Below are 21269 nucleotides of genomic sequence, written 5' to 3' on the forward strand. Positions count from 1 at the left end.
TGGGAAGGATATCAGCCACACCAGTCAGGAAACACACACCACACCAGCTGTATTAACAGGCAATTTAATATAGAGAGTTCCTAAGTGGGTTCTGGAGAACATAAGGGAAATTCTGAGGTATTACAGAGACAGGAAGTGCAGGAAGCAGCTACCACCCATAGGGGTAGAGGAACGAAGGGAAAAGGTGGGATTATTAGAAACTTGGAGAAAATGTCCTGGAGCTGAAGCAGGGGTCCTGCCCAGATGGGGCTGGTGTCTCTTAGAGTCACAACAAGGCTGGTTCCAGAGTGTGGGAAAACCTGCAAACTGGAAATAGCTGCTGCTACAGGAAGAACTTTGGCTGGAATAACACCCACAGGGACCATGCAACAGACAGGAGCAGTCTCCCTCTAGCTCCTCCTTCTGAAAGAGCTTACCAAGGAGCAGCTGGCAAAGCAGAAATGTACTTTGCAGCCTCAGCCATGCACCCCAGCCAGAAGGGTGGGTTTGGAGCTGAGAAATAACAGTCTAATAACCAGCCCTGAAGGGACAGCTCAAGTAAGGGATATATAGTTGACGCAAAATAGTAATAATATCTACCACGTCCAAGCATCCACTCTGTATCATTTTACCCATTCAGTAATTAATCCTCTCAGCAACCTTATGACGTCAGTATTGTTATTCACCTATGGCAAAGGAAGAGCTGCAGTCAGGTTAAATAACCTCCCCACGCTTACCCTGTGCCTGAGGGGCAGAACGGGGATCTGGACGCAGGACTGTCTGATTGCAAGGCTCTTCCCTTCACAGGATGCAAAGTTTGCTGAAAAAGTGCACGGTGGATACATTTGGAAAGGTGAGTTTTACCTCATTTGTGGAGGGGTAAGGGATTTGGGCCTTTTAGGTAATGGAACCAATGAAAATTTTGGAAAATGTCAGTGAAATGGTGGAAACATGATTTGGAGATATTTCTTTGGAAAGAGTGAGTAAGATTGGTGGAAGAGAGAAGAGTCTGGTGCCAGTGAGCCTCATTATGAATTAATTACGATAATTTCGGTTTGGATGGCAGCAGCGAGAAAGAAAAGGGAGAGGAGAGATTTTTGGAAGAATGAACAGGAATGGCTGTACATAGATATTGTTTGAAAAGTAGGACTCAAAATCCTTAAGTTTTGGGGTCTAGAAAACTAGCAGAAGAGTAACACTGCTTTCAGAAATAGAAATTCTGTGAATTCTGGAATGTTTTTCTTTCTAGAATATGGCCTCTGCCCCCCTGCACTCTTCCCATTCCTCCAACACGCCATGATAGGATGGAGAGCAGAGGATTCCCAGCGCTCTGCTGTCTCACCCTGGTTATCATCAGTGAAGTTGATCATTGAGATTAGAGGTAACTACTCACTGTGTAGTCAGGGAACAGACTAGAGGTGAGGAACTGGATTAACTCTCAGTCTGCCGCTATTTGCTATGCATTTTACTTTAGCAGAGTGATTTCACTGTGGCTGGGAGGATTTATTGGGATAATGGATAGCAGTGGTTCTCTGACTTCAGTATTCACATCATAATCACTTGGGGGAGCTTTTAAAAATAGGAGCACCTGGACCCATTTTAAACTGTCTGATTTAATTAAGCTGAGAAAGGACCTGATATTATTTTTTTTTTGCCAAGGATGGGACCTGTATGGGGTGGGGCCTGTAAGAGGTGGAGGTCCGGGAGATAAGGTGGGGTGAGGTGGACGGTGTGGCCAGGACCTGGTACTTTTTTTAAAGTCAGCATCTGTGGTTATCTCCTATTTGAATGCTCCCTCACGTGCATTCTCTATTGACCCCAGAGTGTTTCACTAATTCAAACCTCAGGCTCAAGTGTTGTCGGCACAAGAAAACTCACCTGGAACTGGTTTGCCCCATTAAGGAAGGTGGTGTGTACCTTGCAAGATAAAGAGTCAGAAAGGAAAAGATCTCTGCTTGCCAGTAGAGACACAGCTCAGTAGGCATTTTGGATTTTCATAGCCTCAACCAATGAAAACATATTTAAAATTTCCATTGGACTTAGATTAGAAGAGCAAGAACCCGCCACTCCATCTTGCTAGTTTTATGTGGGTACCATGGGGCTCTCTGAGAGGGATAGGTTCTATGTATGACTGCTGTTCTTAGAAGGGCAGCATATTCCATTTAAGTGGTCCAAGCCCAGTAGAGCCCCAATTCACCCAGAGGGTAGGTACTGCAGTATAGTCAAAACTACCCTTGAAATACCCTTATAAACGTATGAAGATGGTGGAGCTCTGCTCACACGGTTCGACACAGCTTCTCCTCTAGTGTTGAAACAGATTGCTGCCTCTTCCCTGAGCCCTTGAGGGATGGTTGGTGTGTGTTTAAAAAGGGCCATTTGAACCTAAAAACTATAACTTTAATAAAAAATTCCTACCTAGAGGGCTGAGGAGTTCAAGTTGAGAGAGGCTGTGGCCTGGAGGCAAGGAAGCTACGTGAAGGAAGTTTTCAGAGTTGTCACAGTAGGAGGTGTGGCTTGCTCCAACCCTCTGTACCTTACCTGAAAGCTGAGGGCACAGATTAACTTTTTGTTGTTGTTGTTTCATTGTGTATGTTTTTTTTTATCTTATATTGAAGTATAGTGGATTTACAACGTTGTGTTTCAGGCGTACAGCAAAGTGATTTAGTTATACACATACATATATCTATTCTTTTTCAGGTTTTTTTCCCAGATAGGTTATTACAGAGTATTAAGTAGAGTTCCCTGTGCTATACAGTAGGCCCTGTTGATTCTCTCTTTTATATATAGTAGTTTGGGATTACCAGATTAGCTTTTTAAGCTCATGTATCTGGGTACTGTAACTACTAGGTATAGAAATGAAGACACAAATCAGTTTGGAGAAGAATTTCATTATGGGAAGAATCATTTGTGTACCCAGTCTTAGTTAAGCTAACGTGAAGGCACGAGACTCCTCTCGCCGTAGAGGGAGGATGTAACAATCTTTTAAAAATTCCTGTGGCTTATCAGTTTGCAAAAAGAGCCCTAGAGGCTTGTGGTAAGGAAGGAATGCCAGACCCCATGCTCTTCGTTCTGAGAGTTGAAATTAGAGAAATCTGTTTTTAAGAGCGTGGCATCTGCTGGCATGAGAAGACTCCAAGGGGGAATTCCTTATGAGGTGATGCAGGCTCAAAGCAGGGTTCCAGCAAAACATGTAGGTAAGGCTGAAGAACCTCTGGACCTAGACACCAAGATGTGTTGTCACTCTTTGAGGACAGTGGCTGAATATGTGAGTGAAAATGAAAAGAGCTATACCCTTGAAAGCCAAGTGTGAGCTTTCGGTTGTATAGGGATCTGGCCCAGCAAGGGTATCTCCTGATCCTTGAGCTAGAGTCCTTGCCGCTCCCCAGGATTAGTGTTCAGTGATAGCACCTTACCTAAAAAGGTCACAGAAACAATGATGCCTAGACTGAAGAGACTTCCAGTTATGCCGTTTTAGAAGTACTGACCAATATGGGCTTAGTGAGTCCCTGGGATTCTTGGACAATTTGAAGTTGGAACCCCGAGAGAGATCTTGAATTTCTGCTAGTTAGGATACATAGATGAATAAGCAGTAAATTGGGGAACAGTGTGTAAAGCTGGTAAAGATATGAGTAATACTAGCTTTCAAGCTCCAGTTATTCATTCGTAATGAGAGTAGGGATAAAGAGTATAGGGGAATGCAATTCTTAGTAATATGTTAATATTTTTGTGTTTCAAGACAACCAGCTCTCAGGGACTATTATGCATTTGGGATCTTTTTGATCATCTTCAGGAAATTAGTGTGAATTTCTGATCCTTTCATGAGTAGTTCACTATATTTATACACCTAAAGATTTACTTGAAGACACCTCCTGAGCTACACAATAAATTAGGAAGCTATAGAGATTACTGTATGAAACCAGAGCTTTGTTGACTTTAAGAAGCATTTAGGGGCTTCCCTGGTGGCGTGGTGGTTGAGAGTCTGCCTGCCGATGCAGAGGACATGGGTTCGTGCCCCGGTCCGGGAAGATCCCACATGCCGCGGAGCGGCTAGGCCCGTGAGCCATGGCCGCTGAGCCTGCGCGTCCGGAGCCTGTACTCCGCAACGAGAGAGGCTACAACAGTGAGAGGCCCACATATCGCAAAAAAAAAAAAAAAAAGAAGCATTTAGAAAGTATTTAATGATTTTCTGTTCTTATAATTAGTGTGGGTTATTTTTCGTCAGATTAATACTAAGAAGTCAATACTGTCATCTATCTGAGTCTCTCAGGAAGACGTCTTCAGTAATTTTCCAATTGTAATCAACCCACAAAATGTCCTGCTCAAGAGGTTGCTGTGCATACTTATGCAGAGATTCAAAGTTGGGTATTATCTTTTTTTTTAAATAAATTTATTTATTTATTTATTTATTTATGGCTGCGTTGGGTCTTTGTTGCTGTGCGCGGGCTTTCTCTAGTTGCGGGGGGTGGGGGCTACTCTTCCTTGTGGTGTGCGGGCTTCTCGTTGCGGTGGCTTATCTTGTTGCGGAGCACGGGCTCTAGGGCACGCGGGCTTCAGTAGTTGTGGCACGTGGGCTCAGTAATAGTGGCTCATGGGCTCTAGAGTGCAGGCTCAGTAGCTGTGGTGCATGGGCTTAGTTGCTCCAAGGCCATGTGGGATCTTCCCAGACTAGGGCTCGAACCTGTGTCCCCTGCATTGACAGGCAGGATCTTAACCACTGCGCCACCAGGGAAGCCTGGGTATTATCTTGATATGTACTGTGTACCATGCTTGATGGAAATTTTTTGAGACTATGAATCAGCAATTGCTTGTAGAACAGTTAAATCATTCATTTCTTCATTCCTTTATTTTAAAAGAATACTTATTTGTTGCATACCTGCTGAATGCCTGCTGTTCTATGGTGGAATCATGAGTGAGAAGTGAGAAGGGAAACTGGTACAAGGAAAGGAAAGGAGGGAGAAAGCCTGCCTAAGGGAAACAATCATAATCATCCTTGGCTGGCCTTGTATTAGAGTTGTACCTTTGTAGATGAATTTTAGTAAACAGTTGACATTTTACAATATTACGTTTTTCTATGGTAATCTCTCCATGCATTCGAAGTGTCTCTTATTTCCATTACTAAAGATTTGTAGATTTTTTCCTTATAGTTCTGTACAGTCATTATTTTTATACCTAGGTATTTTTATTGCTTATTTTGAGCAATAGAATCCCAGCCAGTTTCCCTGCTTTCAGTCTAAGTCCTCTCCACATCAACACCTACAAATTTATTCTCCTTTTAGATTGACTAAACAGTTTTAAAAATTATTTTTATCTCTTTACTAAATAGGAAATTATTCACTTTTTGTTTTAATGGTTATCTTTAAAATTTTAACATGCTTACTTAACAGTGTCTAAAGTTTATTAATATTTCTAACTTCTCAATATTAAAAAAACTTAAAATGCTTATATTTAATCACTCTCCTTCCATCTTAATATTGTTACCAATATTTTATTTCACCTTGTTTTGTTACCAGAAATTAGTAATTATATATCCAAAAAAGAAACGAAATTGAGTTATTTGTAGTGAAGTGGGTAGACCTAGAGACTGTCATACAGAGTGAAGTAAGTCAGAAAGAGAAAAACAAATACCATATGCTAACACATATATATATGGAATCTAAAAAAAAAAAAGGTTCTGAAGAACCTAGGGGCAGGACAGGAATAAAGATGCAGATGTAGAGAATGGACTTGAGGACATGGGGAGGGGGAAGGATAAGCAGGGATGAAGTGAGAGAGTGACATGGACATATATACACTACCAAATGTAAAATAGATAGCTAGTGGGAAGCAGCCACACAGCACAGGGAGATCAGCTTGGTGCTTTTTTACCACCTGGAGGGGTGGGATAGGGAAGGTGGGAGGGAGATGCAAGAGGGAGGAGATATGGGGATATATGTATATGTATAGCTGATTCACTTTGTTGTACAACAGAAACTAACACTACATTGTAAAGCAATTATACTCCAAAAAAGATGTTAAAATATATATATATATATCCATCATTGTCAATTTGATTGCATATATACAAATTTCTTTGCTCAACATTTCCTCTTGCATTCCTTTTGGAATATATTTCCTTTTACCTGAAGTTCCTGTAGATGGGATTTGTTCTTGATAGATTTTGTTTGTCTGAAAATGCCATTATTTTATTCTTGTTCTTTAATGATAGTTCAGCTGGATATAAAGTTATAGATTAATATTTATTTTCTTTCAGGACTTTGAAAGTAATCCATTGCCTTCTTGCTTCCATCATTTCTTTGGAAAAGTCTGCTTTTGATCTGATTTTCTTTTGTAGGTAGCTTGTCTTTTCTGTCTGGTAGTTTTTTTTAAAAAAAATATTTATTTAGGCTGTGCTGGGTCTTAGTTGTGGCATGCGGGATCTTTGTAGTTGCAGCATCATAGTTGCAGCATGTGGGCTTCTTAGTTGCAGCATGTGGACTTCTTAGTTGTGACATGCAGACTCCTTAGCTGCGGCATGTGGACTCGTAGTTCCGGATTGCGAACTCTTGGTTGCAGCATGCATTCGGGATCTAGTTCCCCGACCAGGGATCAAACCCAGGACCCCTGCATTGGGGGCATGAAGTCCTACCACTGGACCACCAGGGACGAACCCTCTCTGGTAGCTTTTAATATCTTCTCTCTTTCTTCTACTCTCTGCACTTTCTCTACAATAGGTTTTAATGTGTGTTTATTTATTTATTTATTTATTTTTGTGGTACACGGGCCTCTCACTGTTGTGGCCTCTCCTGCTGTGGAGCACAGGCTCCGGACACGCAGGCTCAGCGGCCATGGCTCACAGGCCTAGCTGCTCCGTGGCATGTGGGATCTTCCCGGACCGGGGCACGAACCCGTGTCCCCTGCATCGGCAGGCGGACTCTCAACCACTGCGCCACCAGGGAAGCCCTTTACTTTGTTTTTACTACTTGGAATTTGTGCTTCTTAAAACTGAAGGTTCATATTGATCATCCATTCTGGAAAATGCACATCTTTCTCTCTAGAATTTCTATTACAAGATATATAATGGACCTTTTCATTCTACATTCCATGTCTCTTAACTTCTTTCATATTTTCCATTTCTTTATATCTTGGACAACATTTTGAGTAATTTCCTTAGGTTTATCTTCTGCTTTACTAGTTCTCTCTTTAGCTATATCTATTTTTCTATTCACCACATTCACTGAATATTTTTTAAAAGATGCAGTATATCATCATCATGATCAGACTATTATATTTAGCAATCAAAACATGTGAACATCAACAACAAAACCCTACATTAAAGCCGTTTGTTGGAATGCTTTGTACTTTCCACAGAACAAAACTAAAATACTTAAACTCAAAATGGATTAAAGATCTAAAGGTAAGGCCAGACACTATCAAACTCTTAGAGGAAAACATAGGCAGAACACTCTATGACATACATCACAGCAAGATCCTTTTGGACCCACCTCCTAGAGAAATGGAAATAAAAACAAAAGTAAACAAATGGGACCTAATGAAACTTAAAAGCTTTTGCACAGCAAAGGAAGCCATAAATAAGACAAAAAGACAACCCTCAGAATGGGAGAAAATATTTGCAAATGAAGCAACTGACAAAGGATTAATCTCCAAAATAATAAAAGCAGCTCATGCAGCTCAATATCAAAAAAACAAACAAACCAATCCAAAAATGGGCAGAAGACCTAAATAGACATTTCTCCAAAGAAGATATACAGATTGCCAACAAACACATGAGAGAATGCTCAACATCACTAATCATTAGAGAAATACAAATCAAAACTACAGTTGGTATCACCTCACACTGGTCAAAATGGCCATCATTAAAAAATCTACAAACAGTAAATGCTGGAGAGGGTGTGGAGAAAAGGGAACCCTCTTGCACTGCTGGTGGGAATGAAAATTGATACAGCCACTATGGAGAACAGTATGGAGGTTCCTTAAAAAACTAAAAATAGAACTACCATACGACCCAGCAATCCCACCTCTGGGCATATACCCTAAGAAAACTATAATTCAAAAAGAGACATGTACCACAATGTTCATTGTAGCTCTATTTACAATAGCCAGCACATGGAAGCAACCTAAGTGTCCATCATCGGATGAATGGATAAAGAAGATGTGGCACATATATACAATGGAGTATTACTCAGCCATAAAAAGAAACGAAATTGAGTTATTTGTAGTGAGGTGGATGGACCTAGAGTGTGTCATACAGAGTGAAGTAAGTCAGAAAGAGAAAAACAAATACCGTATGGTAACACATATATATGGAATCTAAGGAAAAAAAAAAAGGTCATGAAGCACCTAGGGATAAGATGGGAATAAAGACACAGACCTACTAGAGAATGGACTTGAGGATTTGGGGAGGGGGAAGGGTAAGCTGTGACAAAGTGAGAGAGTGGCATGGACATATATACACTACCAAATGTAAAATAGATAGCTAGTGGGAAGCAGCTGCATGGCACAGGGAGATCAGCTCAGTGTTTTGTGACCACCTAGAGGGGTGGGATAGGGAGGGTGGGAGGGAGGCGCAAGAGGGAGGGGATATGGGGCTATTTGTATACATATAACTGATTCACTTTGTTATACAGCAGAAACTAACACAACATTGGAAAGCAATTATACTCCAATAAAGATGTTTTAAAAAAACAACTAAAATACTTGTTATACAGTTAGTCACAAATACGGACCCTCTTTTTTTTCTTTTTTTCCTTGTAGCAGTTAGGGTCTGCCACTATGATTGGCTGAGTTTACACACCTGTTGTAACCTATAGCTTTTTGTCCCTTCTCTGGCTTTCCTTTGCTGCTAAGGTTTTTTTTTTTTTTTTTTTTTTTTTTTTTTTTTTTTCCTTAACTGTAATTAAAATCTTCTACACTTCCATAACTACCTGTGTTGCTGGAAGACCCATAACCATATTAGTTTTGTGGTTTGGCAAAGTATTGGCCTTCACCACCATAAGGACCAGAACTTCTGCCTCCAAAGTTTCCTTCCTTTATGGGTCCAGAATTTGAAGATTGATTGTTGTAACTGTCAAAGTCATTGTAGCTTCCATCATTTCCAAAACTACTTGCATTCTTACCAAATCCACTATTGCCATCAAATTCATCACCAACATGGCTGCCAGCAAAGCTATCACAACACTGAAGTTTCCTCCATGACCAAAGTTGTCATTCCCTCTAAAACAACCTCCTGCCAAAATTTTTAGAACCATTTTGAATTGAATGAGGCACTATCCATCTCTTGCTTATCCAGGGCTCTCCTTACTTCACAGTTATGGTTATTCACAAGATGGCATTTCTGAATGACAGTCTTATCCATGGAGTTATGGTCATCTAAAGTTATAAAAGCAAAGGCTCTCTTCTTGTCACTTCCCTAGACTGTAATGATTTCAGTCATTTCATTCTTCCTATACTGCTCAGATTAATCTCCTACACGATATTCTTCAATGTTGTTTTCATTGCTACTGACAAAGGTCTTTTTCACAGGTAAGTGGGCACCTAGTCTTTGAAAACCTTCTCTGGAGACAGCCTTCTTTGGTTCACAGCTCTTCCATCCACCTGTGTGGCCTTGCATTCATGATGCATCTGCTTGCACCACAGTGGCACATGTCAAAACCCAAAGCTTATGAAGTGCTTGGTGTTTGAATCTTCCATTACCACACAGTCTGTGGGTGTTCCCCATGGCTCCTCAGTCTCTCACAGTTGTTTTTTTTTTTTAAGTTCAAACCTTTAACAAAGGGCTTACGTGGCTCTTTGGGAGACTGAATTAGACATGATGGCAGTAGAAGGAAGGCTTTAACAATACTCCCTCAGCTGTGGCCACAGGTAGAAAATCACTTAGTTTGTAATATCAGTGATTATATTTTTAATTTCTAGATGTTCTTTTTAATTCTTTTCAATTATCTTTTAACTAAATCTTTTTCCTTTAAGTATTATTATTTTATTATTATTCATTTTGTATTTTCTTTTATCATCCTTAAACAGATTTGTTTTGTAGTCTGTGTATAATAATTTTATTATCTAATATTCTTGAGTATCTAAGTCTGTGGTTTGTTTTTTCTGTTACTCTCAATCTTGTAGTCTTATTCTGTGGCATGTTTTATAGTTTTAGATTATAAACTCAGGTTTGGTGAAGTTTTACCTAGGAGAATCCTCTACAAGCCTGGTTGAAAGTGTGACCCGCTGAAAGGTTTTGTTCTTGCATCTGCTGGGCACCTCAATCTAGAATTTTTTTTAGGTTAATTTCTTGGGTAGGCAATTCCTGGAACAAGTTATGTAAATTCTAACTTCAAACTAAGATGAGGAGAGACTGGTAGTTGTAAATGGTCAGAGCTATAAATTTAATTAATTCATTAACTAACTTATATTTCCCTACCCTAATCTCATTTCATAGCAAACAAAGTTCGCAGTTGACTCCTTGTGCCTAGTGGTCAGGTTTTTCCTTTACTGATTGTATAGCCCTTTTTGAAGGTTCTGACTTTACATGGGAAAGGATTGGATGTTGTGTCCTAATTCCAATTCCTCACTTCAAGAAGACTCCAAACCTTGTTTCCTGCACTGACATGGCCAATCTTCCAGAGGCAGAGATTAGTAGACTTCCACTCGGGCACCAGAACTTGAGTTTTCAGTTTGCTCTTTATTTTTGGGCTTTGGAGCTTTCCTGTATTTGAGTGTCGGGGTGGGAAGAATTCACTTACACATTTCGAAGGATGCTTATTTTACCTTCTGTTGAATTTCTAGACATTTTGCAGCAAAAGGCTTCTTTGGGGGATATTTTGTCTGCTATATTACCAGAAAGAGAATTCTGATTTATATCATCTGCCTTTTCAATGCTGTTTCCCCAACACTGGGGAAAATACCATTTGATAGATGGTAAATTGTGCCAGATTTTGTTGAATAATAATTGTTGACTTAAGGAATAAAGCTCAATAATATTCATTTGTTATTTATTTTTTAACATCTTTGTTGGACTATAATTGCTTTACAATGTTGTATTAGTTTCTGCTGTATAACAAAGTGAATCAGTTATATGTATACATATGTCCCCATATCCCCTCCCTCTTGTGCCTCCCTCCCACCCTCCCTATCCCACCCTTCTAGGTGGTCACAAAGCACTGAGCTGATCTCCCTGTGCCGTGCAGCTGCTTCCCACTAGCTATCTATTTTACATTTGGTAGTGTATATATGTCAGTGCTACGCTTTCACTTCATCCGAGCTTACACTTCCCCTGCCCTGTGTCCTCAAGTCCATTCTCTACCTCTGCGTCTTTATTCCTGTCCTGCTTCTAGGTTCATCAGAACCTTTTTTTTTTCTTTTTTTAGATTCCATATATATGTTACCATATGGTATTTGTTTTTCTCTTTCTGACTTACTTCACTCTGTATGACAGACTCTAGGTTCATCCACCTCACTACAAATAACTCAATTTCATTTCTTTTTATGGCTGAGTAATATTCCTTGTATATATGTGCCACATCTTCTTTATCCATTCATCTGTCGATGAACACTTAGGTCGCTTCCATGTCCTGGCTGTTGTAAATAGAGCTACAATGAATATTGTGGTAAATGTCTCTTTTTGAATTATGGTTTTCTCAGGGTATATGCCCAGTAGTGGGATTGCTGGATCATATGGTAGTTCTATTTTTAGTTTTTTAAGGAACTTCCATACTGTTCTCCATAGTGGCTGTATCAATTTTCATTCCCACCAACACTGCAAGAGGGTTCCCTTTTCTCCACACCCTCTCCAGCATTTACTGTTTGCAGGTTTTTTGATGATGGCCATTCTGAACAGTGTGAAGTGATACCTCATGGTGGTGTTGATTTGCATTTCTCTAATGATTAGTGATGTTGAGCGCTCTTTCATATGTTTGCTGGCCATCTGTATACCTTCTTTGGAGAAATGTCTATTTAGCTCTTCTGCCCATTTTTGGATTGGGTTTTTTTTTGATATTGAGCTGCATGAGCTGCTTGTAAATTTTGGAGATTAATCCTTTGTCAGTTGCTTCATTTGCAAATATTTTCTCCCGTTCTGAGTGTTGTCTTTTCATCTTGTTAAGGCTTCCTTTGCTGTGCAAAAGCTTTTAAGTTTCATTAGGTCCCATTTGTTTAGTTTTTTTTTTAAATTTCCATTTCTCTAGGAGATGGGTCCAAAAGGATCTTGCTGTGACGTATGTCATAGAGTGTTCTGCCTCTGTTTTCCTCTAAGAGTTTTATAGTGTCTGGCCTTACATTTAGGTCTTTAATCCATTTTGAGTTTATTTTTGTGTATGGTGTTAGAGAGTATTCTAATTGCATTCTTTTCCATGTAGCGGTCCAGTTGTCCCAGCACCATTTATTGAAGAGGCTGTCTCTTCTCCATTGTATATTCTTGCCACCTTTAGCACAGATATGTTGACCATATATGCATGGGTTTATCTCTGGGCTTTCTGTCCTGTTCCATTGATCTATATTTCAGGGTTTTTTTTTTTTTTGCCAGTACCATACTATCTTGATTACTGTAGCTTTGTAATATAGTCTGAGTCAGGGAGCCTGATTCCTCCAGCTCCGTTTTTCATTCTCAAGATTGCATTGTCTATTTGGGGTCTTTTTTGTTTCCATACAAACTGTGAAATTTTTTGTTCTAGTTCTCTGAAAAATGCCATTAGTAGTTTGATAGGGCTTGCATTGAATCTGTAAATTGCTTTGGGTAGTAGAGTCATTTTCACAATGTTGATTCTTCCAGTCCAAGAACATGGTATATCTCTCCATCTGTTTTTATCGTCTTTAATTGCACTCATCAGTGTCTTATAGTTTACTGCATACAGTACTTTTATCTCCTTAGGTAGGTTTATTCCTAGGTATTTTATTCTTTTTGCTGCAGTGGTTAATGGGAGTGTTTCCTTAATTTGTCTTTCAGACTTTTCATCATTAGTGTATAGGAATGCAAGAGATTTCTATGCATTAATTTTGTATCCTGCAACTTTAACAGATTCATTGATTAGTAGTTTTCTGGTAACATTTTTAGGATTCTCTATGTATAGTTTCATGTCATCTGCAAACAGTGACAGCTTTACTTCCTCTTTTCTGATTTAGATTCCTTTTATTTCTTTTTCTTCTCTGATTGCTGTGGCTAAGACTTCCAAAACTATGTTGAATAATAGCTGTGAGAGTGGGCAACCTTGTCTTGTTCCTGATCTTAGAGGAAATGGTTTCAGTTTTTCACCATTGAGAACGATGTTGGCTGTGGGTTTGTCATATATGGCCTTTATTATGTTGAGGTAGGTTCCTTCTCTGCCTACTTTCTGGAGATTTTTTATCATAAATGGGTGTTGAATTTTGTTGAGAGCTTTTTCTGCATCTATTGAGATTATCATATGGTTTTTATCCTTCAATTTTTTAATATGGTGTATCACATTGATTGATTTGCATATATTGAAGAATCCTTGCATTCCTGGGATAAACCCCACTTGATCATGGTGTATGATCTTTTTATTGTGCTGTTGGATTCTGTTTGCTAGTATTTTGTTGAGGATTTTTACGTCTATGTTCCTCAGTGATATTGGCCTGTAGCTTTCTTTTTTGTGACATCTTTGTCTGGTTTTGGTGATTGTGGCCTCATAGAATGAGATTAGGAGTGTTCCTCCCTCTGCTATATTTTGGAAGAGTTTGAGAAGGGTAGGTGTTAGCTCTTCTCTAAATGTTTGATAGAACTCACCTCTGAAGTCATCTGCTCCTGGGCTTTTGTTTGTTGGAAGATTTTTAATCACAGTTTCAATTTCAGTGCTTGTGATTCATCTGTTCATATTTTCTATTTCTTCCTGGTTCAGCACTGGAAGATTATGCTTTTCTGAGAATTTGTCCATTTCTTCCAGGTTGTTCATTTTATTGGCTAATAGTTTATTGCTAGTAGTAACCTCTCATGATCCTGTTTATTTCTGCAGTGGCAGTTGTTACTTCTCCTTTTTCATTTCTAAACCTGTTGATTTGAGTCTTCTCCCTTTTTTTCTTGGTGAGTCTGGCCAATGGTTTATCAACTCTGTTTACCTTCTCAAAGGACCAGCTTTTAGTTTTATGGATCTTTGCTATTGTTTACTTCATTTCTTTTTCATTTATTTCTGATCTGATCTTTATGATTTCTTTCCTTCTGCTGACTTTGCATGTGTTTTTGTTCCTTCTCTAATTGCTTTAGGTGTAAGGTTCAGTTGTTTATTTGAGATTTTTCTTGTTTCTTGAGGTAGGATTGTCTTGCTGTAAACTTTCCTCTTAGAACTGCTTTTGATAGGTTTTGGGCCATTGTCATTTGTTTATAGGTGTTTTTGATTTCCTCTTTGATTTCTTCAGTGATCTCTTGGTAATTTTGTAGCGTATTGTTTAGCCCTCATGTGTTTGTATTTTTTACAGAGTTTTTTCCTGTAGTTCATATCTAGTCTCATAGTGTTGTGGTTGTAAAAGATACTTGATACAATTTCAATTTTCTTAAATTTACTGAGGCTTGATTTGTGACCCAAGATATGATCTATCTTGGAGAATGCTCCATGAGCACTTGAGAAGAAAATGTATTCTGTTGTTTTTGGATGGAATGTCCTATAAATATCAGTTAAGTCCATCTTGTCTAATGTGTCATTTTAAACTTCTGTTTTCTTATTTATTTTCATTTTGGGTGATCTGTCCATTGATGTAAGTGGGGTGTTAAAGCCCCCTACTATGATTGTGTTACTGTTGATTTCCCCTTTTATGGCTGTTAGCATTTGCCTTATGTATTGTGTTGCTCCTATGTTGGGTGCATAAATATTTACAATTGTTATGTCTTCTTGGATTGATCCCTTGATCATTATGTAGTGTGCTTCTTTGTCTCTTATAATATTCTTTAAAGTCTATTTTGTCTGATATGAGAATTGCTACTCCAGCTTTCTTTTGATTTCCATTTGCATGGGATATCTTTTTCCATCCCCTCACTTTCAGTCTGTATGTGTCCCTAGGTCTGAAGTCAGTCTCTTGTAGACAGCATATATATGGGTCTTGTTTTTGTATCCATTCAGCCAGTCTATATCTTTTGGTTGGAGCATTTAATCCATTCACATTTAAGGTAATTATTGATATGTATGTTCCTATTACCATTTTCTTAATTCTTTTGTGTTTGTTATTGTAGGTCTTTTCCTTCTCTTGTGTTTCCTGCCTAGAGAAGTTCCTTTAGCATTTGTTGTAAGGCTGGTTTGGTGGTGCTGAATTCTCTTAGCTTTTGCTTGTCTGTAGAGGTTTTAGTTTCTCTGTTGATGAGTGAGATCCTTGCTAGGTAGAGTAACATTGGTTGTACATCTTTCCCTTTCATCACTTTAAATATGTCCTGCCACTCCTTTCTGGCTTGCGGAGTTTCTGCTGAAAGATCTGCTGTTAACCTTATGGGGATTCCCTTGTATGTTATTTGTTCCTTTTCCCTTGCTGCTTTTAATATTTTTTCTTCGTATTTAATTTTGGATAGTTTGATTAATATGTGTCTTGGCATGTTTCTCCCTGGATTTATCCTGTATGGGACTCTCTGCGCTTCCTGGACTTGATTGACTATTTCCTTTCCCATGTTAGGGAAGTTTTCAACTATAATCTCTTCAAATATTTTCTCAGACCCTTTCTTTTTCTCTTCTTCTTCTGGGACCCCCTCTTATTCGAATGTTGATGTGTTTAATGTTGTCCCAGAGGTCTCTGAGACTGTCCTCAATTCTTTCCATTCTTTTTTCTTTATTCTGCTCTGTGGTAGTTACTTCCACTATTTTATCTTCCAGGTCACTTATCCATTCTTCTGCCTCAGTTATTCTGCTATTGATCCCTTCTAGAGAATTTTAAATTTCATTTATGGTGTTGTTCATTTATTGCATTTGTTTGCTCTTTAGTTCTTCTAGGTCCTTGTTAAATGTTTCTTGCATTCTCTGTATTCAATTTCCAAGATTTTGGATCATCTTTACTATCATTATTCTGAATTCCTTTTCAGGTAGACTGCCTATTTCCTCTTCATTTGTTTGGTCTGGTGGGGTTTTACCTTGCTTCTTCATCTGCTGCATACTTCTCTGTCTTCTCATTTTGTTTAACTTACTGTGTTTGGGCTCTCCTTTTCACGGGCTGCTTGTTTGTAGTTCCTGTTGTTTTTGATGTCTGCCCCCAGTGGGTGAGGTTGGTTCAGTGGCTTGTGTAGGCTTCCTGGTGGAAGGGACTGGTGCCTGTGTTCTGGTGCGCAGGCCCGTGTCCGGTGCTGTGTTTTGGGGTGTCTTTTCTTAGTATGATTTCAGGCAGCCTCTCTGCTAATGGGCGGAGTTGTGTTCCTGTCTTGCTAGTTGTTTGGCATGGGGCATCCAGCATTGGAGCTTGCTGGCCATTTGGTGGAGCTGCATCTCAGTGTTGAGATGGAAATCTCTGGGAGAGCTCTCACTGATTGATATTACGAAGGGCCAGGAAGTCTCTGGTGGTCCAATGTCCTGGACACGGCTCTCCCACCTTGGAGGCTCAGGCCTGACACCCAGCCAGAGCACCAATACCCTGTCAGCCACATGGCTCAGAAGAAAAGGAAGAGAAAAAAAGAAAAGAAAGAATGAAATAAAATAATAATAAAACATAATAAAATTAAAAATAATAAAATTAAAATAATAGAATTTAAAAATTAAAAAAAAGGAAAAGAGCAACCAAACCAATAAACAAATCCACCAGTGATAACAAGCACTAAAAACTAAACTAAGATAAACATAAAAATCAGAAACCAATCAGTTGCAGACAGCAAAGCCCAAGTCTGTAGTTGCTCCCAAAGTCCACCGCCTCAATTTTGGGAACATTTGTTGTCTCTTCAGGTATTCCACAGATGCAGGGTACCTCAGGTTGTTTGTGGGGATTTAATCCGCTGCTCCTGAGCTTGCTAGGAGAGATTTCCCTTTCTTTTCTTTGTTTGCACAGCTCCTGGGGCTCTCTTGGCCCCACCTTTGCATGTAGGTTGCCCTCAGGCATCTTTTCCGTGCCCAGACAGGAGGGTGTTAAAGCAGAGGTTGATTAGGGCTATTTTGCTCTCTCAGGCCAGGAAGAGGGAGGGGTACAGTAGTCATAACTGGAATGCAGGGCGAGCCTGTGGTGGCAGAAGCCAGCATGACGTTGCAACAGCCTGAGTAGCGCTGTGTATTCTCCCAGGGAAGTTGTCCCTGGATCTCGTGACCCTGGCAGTGACATGCTGCACAAGCTCCCAGGAAGGGGGGTGTGGGTAGTGACCTGTGCTTGCACACAGGCTTCTTGGTGGCAGCGGCAGCAGTGTTAGCATTTCATGCTCGTCTCTGGGGTCCAAGCTGATAGCCATGGCTTGCGCCTCTCTCTGGAGCTTGCTTAGGTGGTGCTCTGCCTTCTGTGGGCACATGGGGGAAGGAATCCCCTCTCCTCACACACCCCGAAACAATGGTCTCTTGCCTCTTAGGCAGCTCCAGAATTTTTCCCGGACTCCCTCCCAGCTAGGTGTGGCACACTTGCCCCCTTCAGGCTGTGTTCATGCAGCCAACCCCAGTCCTCTCCCTGGGATCTGACCTCCAAGGCCTGAGCCTCAGCTCCCAGCCCCCACCTGCCCCGGTGGGTGAGCAGACAAGCCTCCCAGGCTGGTGAGTGCTGGTCGGCACCGATGCTCTGTGCGGGAATCTCTCCGCTTTGCCCTCTGCACCCCTGTTGCTGTGCTCTCCTCCTTGGCTCTGAAGCTTTCCCCCCTGGCTCACCCCCCCCCCCACCCCGTCTCCACCAGTGCAGGGGCTTCCTGGTGTGTGGAAACTTTTCCTCCTTCACAGCTCCTCCCACAGATGCAGGTCCCGTCCCTGTTCTTTTGTCTCTGTTTATTCTTTTTTCTTTTGCCCTACCCTGGTATGTGGGGATTTTCTTGCCTTTTGGGAAGTCTGAGGTCTTCTGGCAGCATTCAGTAGGTGTTCTGTAGGAGTTGTTCCACATGTAGATGTATTTTTGATGTATTTGTGGGGTGGAAGGTGATCTCCATGTCTTACTCCTCCACCATCTTGAAGGTCCCCCCAGTTCATGCATTTTAAAAGAAAAGTTCCTAACGTAGTTTCTTCATCCCCAGGCAGCATTGGTAAGGGTGAGAATTTTAAGCCCCATTCTGGAACAATGAAAGAAAAATGACATTTCGGGGTGAGTTGTTCCCCTCATGGTTGTCTATATAATCTACCTAGGGATCTGATTCTGCTACAGTTGTACAAGGAAAAATGCTTACATGTCCAAGAAATATGAAAATTGCTTTTGGACATCATTTCATTTATTGCTCCAAAAGAATGAATCACATTCTAGGCAGGATTACATTCCCCAGATTTTATTTACTTATTTATTTTAAGGACCGCCTTCTCCATGATCTCACATTGCTTAGCAGTTTTCTCACAAATTAAAATGCATATCTGGGGGCAGGTTTTTTTTTTCATCATGAATAAACATGAGTGTAAATCTATTCCATACGCTTTTAGAATAATTGTAATAAAAATTCTCCACCCTCTCCCCTAGCCCATTGCTTAACATTCTATCTAGACAAAGATTCTCTCTTGCTCTCCTACACTCCTCATATATTCATGTAAGGACTTATCCTTGGTTCCTTTACATTCTAAAGAGAATTTCCTTTTGCTGATTTGGCCACCATCAGAAGCAATCCCAACCACAAGGCTCGACTAAATGAGTTGTAGATTAGAAATCAATTGGAGGTCAGTGCCAACAATATGTACTGCTCCAGCCCTGCTGGACTGTTTCTAGACCGGAAGGTACAGCAGAGATCACCTGTTGCTCCTAGAAACATTATCTAATAATCTAGGATTATACAAATCTTCCCAGTTTGCTTTATGGAGAGAAAGACCATCCATACTTCATGTTAAACAAGGTAAAATATTATTATTGCTAATAGATGCTAATATCATATTTATAAGCATTTTGTGCCTTCAAAATATTTTGAAATACATTCTTACATTTGAATACAATTCTGAATTTTTTTTTCTTGGGCAATGTTGTTAAGAAAATTTTAACTGTCTCCCTTCTTTAGGGTAAAAGGGCAAGACTATTATGAAAAATATTTTTAAAAACTATTGACATGTTACTCAACTTGAGTAATCACTTATTAGATAGGAATTTGGCAAATACTCTTTTTTTTAATATAAATTTATTTATTTATGTATTTTTGGCTGCATTGGGTCTTTGTTGCTGCGTGCGGACTTTCTCTAGTTGTGGAGAGTGGAGGCTACTCTTCATTGCGGTGCATGGCTTCTTATGGTGGTGGCTTCTCTTGTTGCAGAGTGCAGGCTCAGGTACGCAGGCTTCAGTAGTTGTGGCACGCAAGCTCAGTAGTTGTGACTCGTGAGCTCTAGAATGCAGGCTCAGTAGCTGTGGCGCACAGGCTTAGTTGCTCCATGGCATGTGGGATCTTCCTGGACCAGGGCTTGAACCCATGTCCCCTGCATTGGCAGGCAGATTCTTAACCACTGCGCCACCAGGGAAGCCCGGAAAATACTCTTGAATAAATCATAATTCATACAATGTTGGAATTGATACATAATATTTCTGAACCCTCTTCAGTTGTGGAGTCAATCTCCATATGACAGAGTAAATAGACTTCTTATGACCAGAAATCTTAGATTTTCTAGAAGAATCTCAAAACCACTTTATTTTAAATATAAGTGCCCTGTTAAATGTACAAGTACAAGTCACTTTCTGGCAGAGCTCTTTTACATGTGACTGTACATATGATTTGCTGTCTGGATTGCACATAAATGAAGTCAGAAGTCCTTTGGCAGTCCACACGGCTGCTGGAAAATATGGTCATGGAACCAACTAAGCAGTTTTCACTAGCCCATTGGACAGAATACTTCTCCTTGAGTTTTTTTTTTTTTTTTTTTTTTTTTGCTGTACGCGGGTCTCTCACTGTTGTGGCGTCTCCCATTGCGGAGCACAGGCTCCAGACGTGCAGGCTCAGCGACCATGGCTCACGGGCCCAGCCGCTCCGCGGCATGTGGGATCTTCCCGGACCAGGGCACGAACCCATGTCCCCTGCATCGGCAGGCGGACTCTCAACCACTGTGCCACCAGGGAAGCCCTTCTCCTTGAGTTTTAATCAGAGAGAGCTCTGGTGTACTGGAGAGATCACTGGAGTGAGACTTAGAAAACAAATATTTGAGTCCAGGCTCTCCCTCCTATAAGCCCTTTTATGATCTTGGGCAAATTACTAAATTTCTCTGAAACTTACCTCATCTAAAAAAAGAGGATAATCATATCTATATCTAAGGGTGGTCCTAAGGACTAGATCTAACCCTGCATGTGAAAGTGCTTGTAAAGTAAAAAGTAAACTACACACATCCCGTGTAGCCTCCCAGAAGGGTCTGGGAAAGGGCATGTCTGTCTTAGTTACTGCTGCATTTCCAGCATGGAGCACAGCAGTTGACTCACAGGAGATGCTCAGTACACACTGATGGAATGAAAAATAACTGTTCTTGCCTGAAGATGATTCAGAGTGTCTTGCTTACATCACAGTCCAAGCCATGAAATTTCTTTTGTTTTCCCATGAATAAAATGCAGAGGTGGGAATAAATTATGTGCGTCGTTCCTTCCAAATGTGACATTCTGTGATTCCATGAATCCTGGAGGGATTCTCACTGCTCTCTTGAAGTCCCATCTCCATATGACAGAACAACATAATTTTCAGAAACTGTTTAATTATATGTCTATAATATCCAAACCAGAGGGATCCTCTTGAGCCAATCAGTCAGTTCAGAAAAAATAAAGGAAAATCACCAGTGAATGAATGGTTAATAGCCAGAGACATACAGTGTTACTAAACACTGTAGAGGAGGACAGTTTCTCATCTGTGAATCATGATTCTAATAAAATCTCCAAGGACTGGTGTAGATACTTTAAAAAACACAAGTGCTTATTATTTCACGAGAGTTGTTGAGAAGATAAGGCATTGTTTATAGTTATAACAATATATAAGAAAATTAAACCCCTACTCCTTTCTTCTTCTAGTCATACTCTTAGGCTGGGAATATTTGTCTTGATTAAGCACAGCTCCACAGTGACAACTCAGAGTTCAAGGCCTTTCATGAAGTCTTCATTACTATTGGAGAATAATGATCAAGGGGCAGATACCAAGTTATGTGGGCGGGTAGGCATTTGGAGACTCCAGTTCAGATTTCATTTTCTGTATTTCCTGCTATTTGTTCGGCTGGTGTGCAACCTCCACCTGCAACATGAAGCCCCTGAACATTTACAGATGGGTTTGCCAAACTCCC

The 21269-nt window shown here is 40.2% G+C and overlaps 1 long non-coding RNA gene across 1 annotated transcript in view; it reads left to right on the forward strand.

Annotated features, from left to right (window-relative positions):
- The first annotated feature begins 461 nt into the window (after positions 1–461).
- Positions 462–21269, forward strand: part of LOC141279566 (uncharacterized) — a 39822-nt gene continuing 19014 nt past the window's right edge. The window contains exons 1-2 of the long non-coding RNA XR_012334046.1: positions 462–832; positions 1229–1360. This is a non-coding gene — a long non-coding RNA (uncharacterized lncRNA). The remainder of the gene's footprint in view (positions 833–1228; positions 1361–21269) is intronic.

This window comes from Tursiops truncatus, chromosome 9 (assembly GCF_011762595.2).
Source record: "Tursiops truncatus isolate mTurTru1 chromosome 9, mTurTru1.mat.Y, whole genome shotgun sequence".
In the NCBI taxonomy this organism is placed as follows: domain Eukaryota; kingdom Metazoa; phylum Chordata; class Mammalia; order Artiodactyla; family Delphinidae; genus Tursiops; species Tursiops truncatus.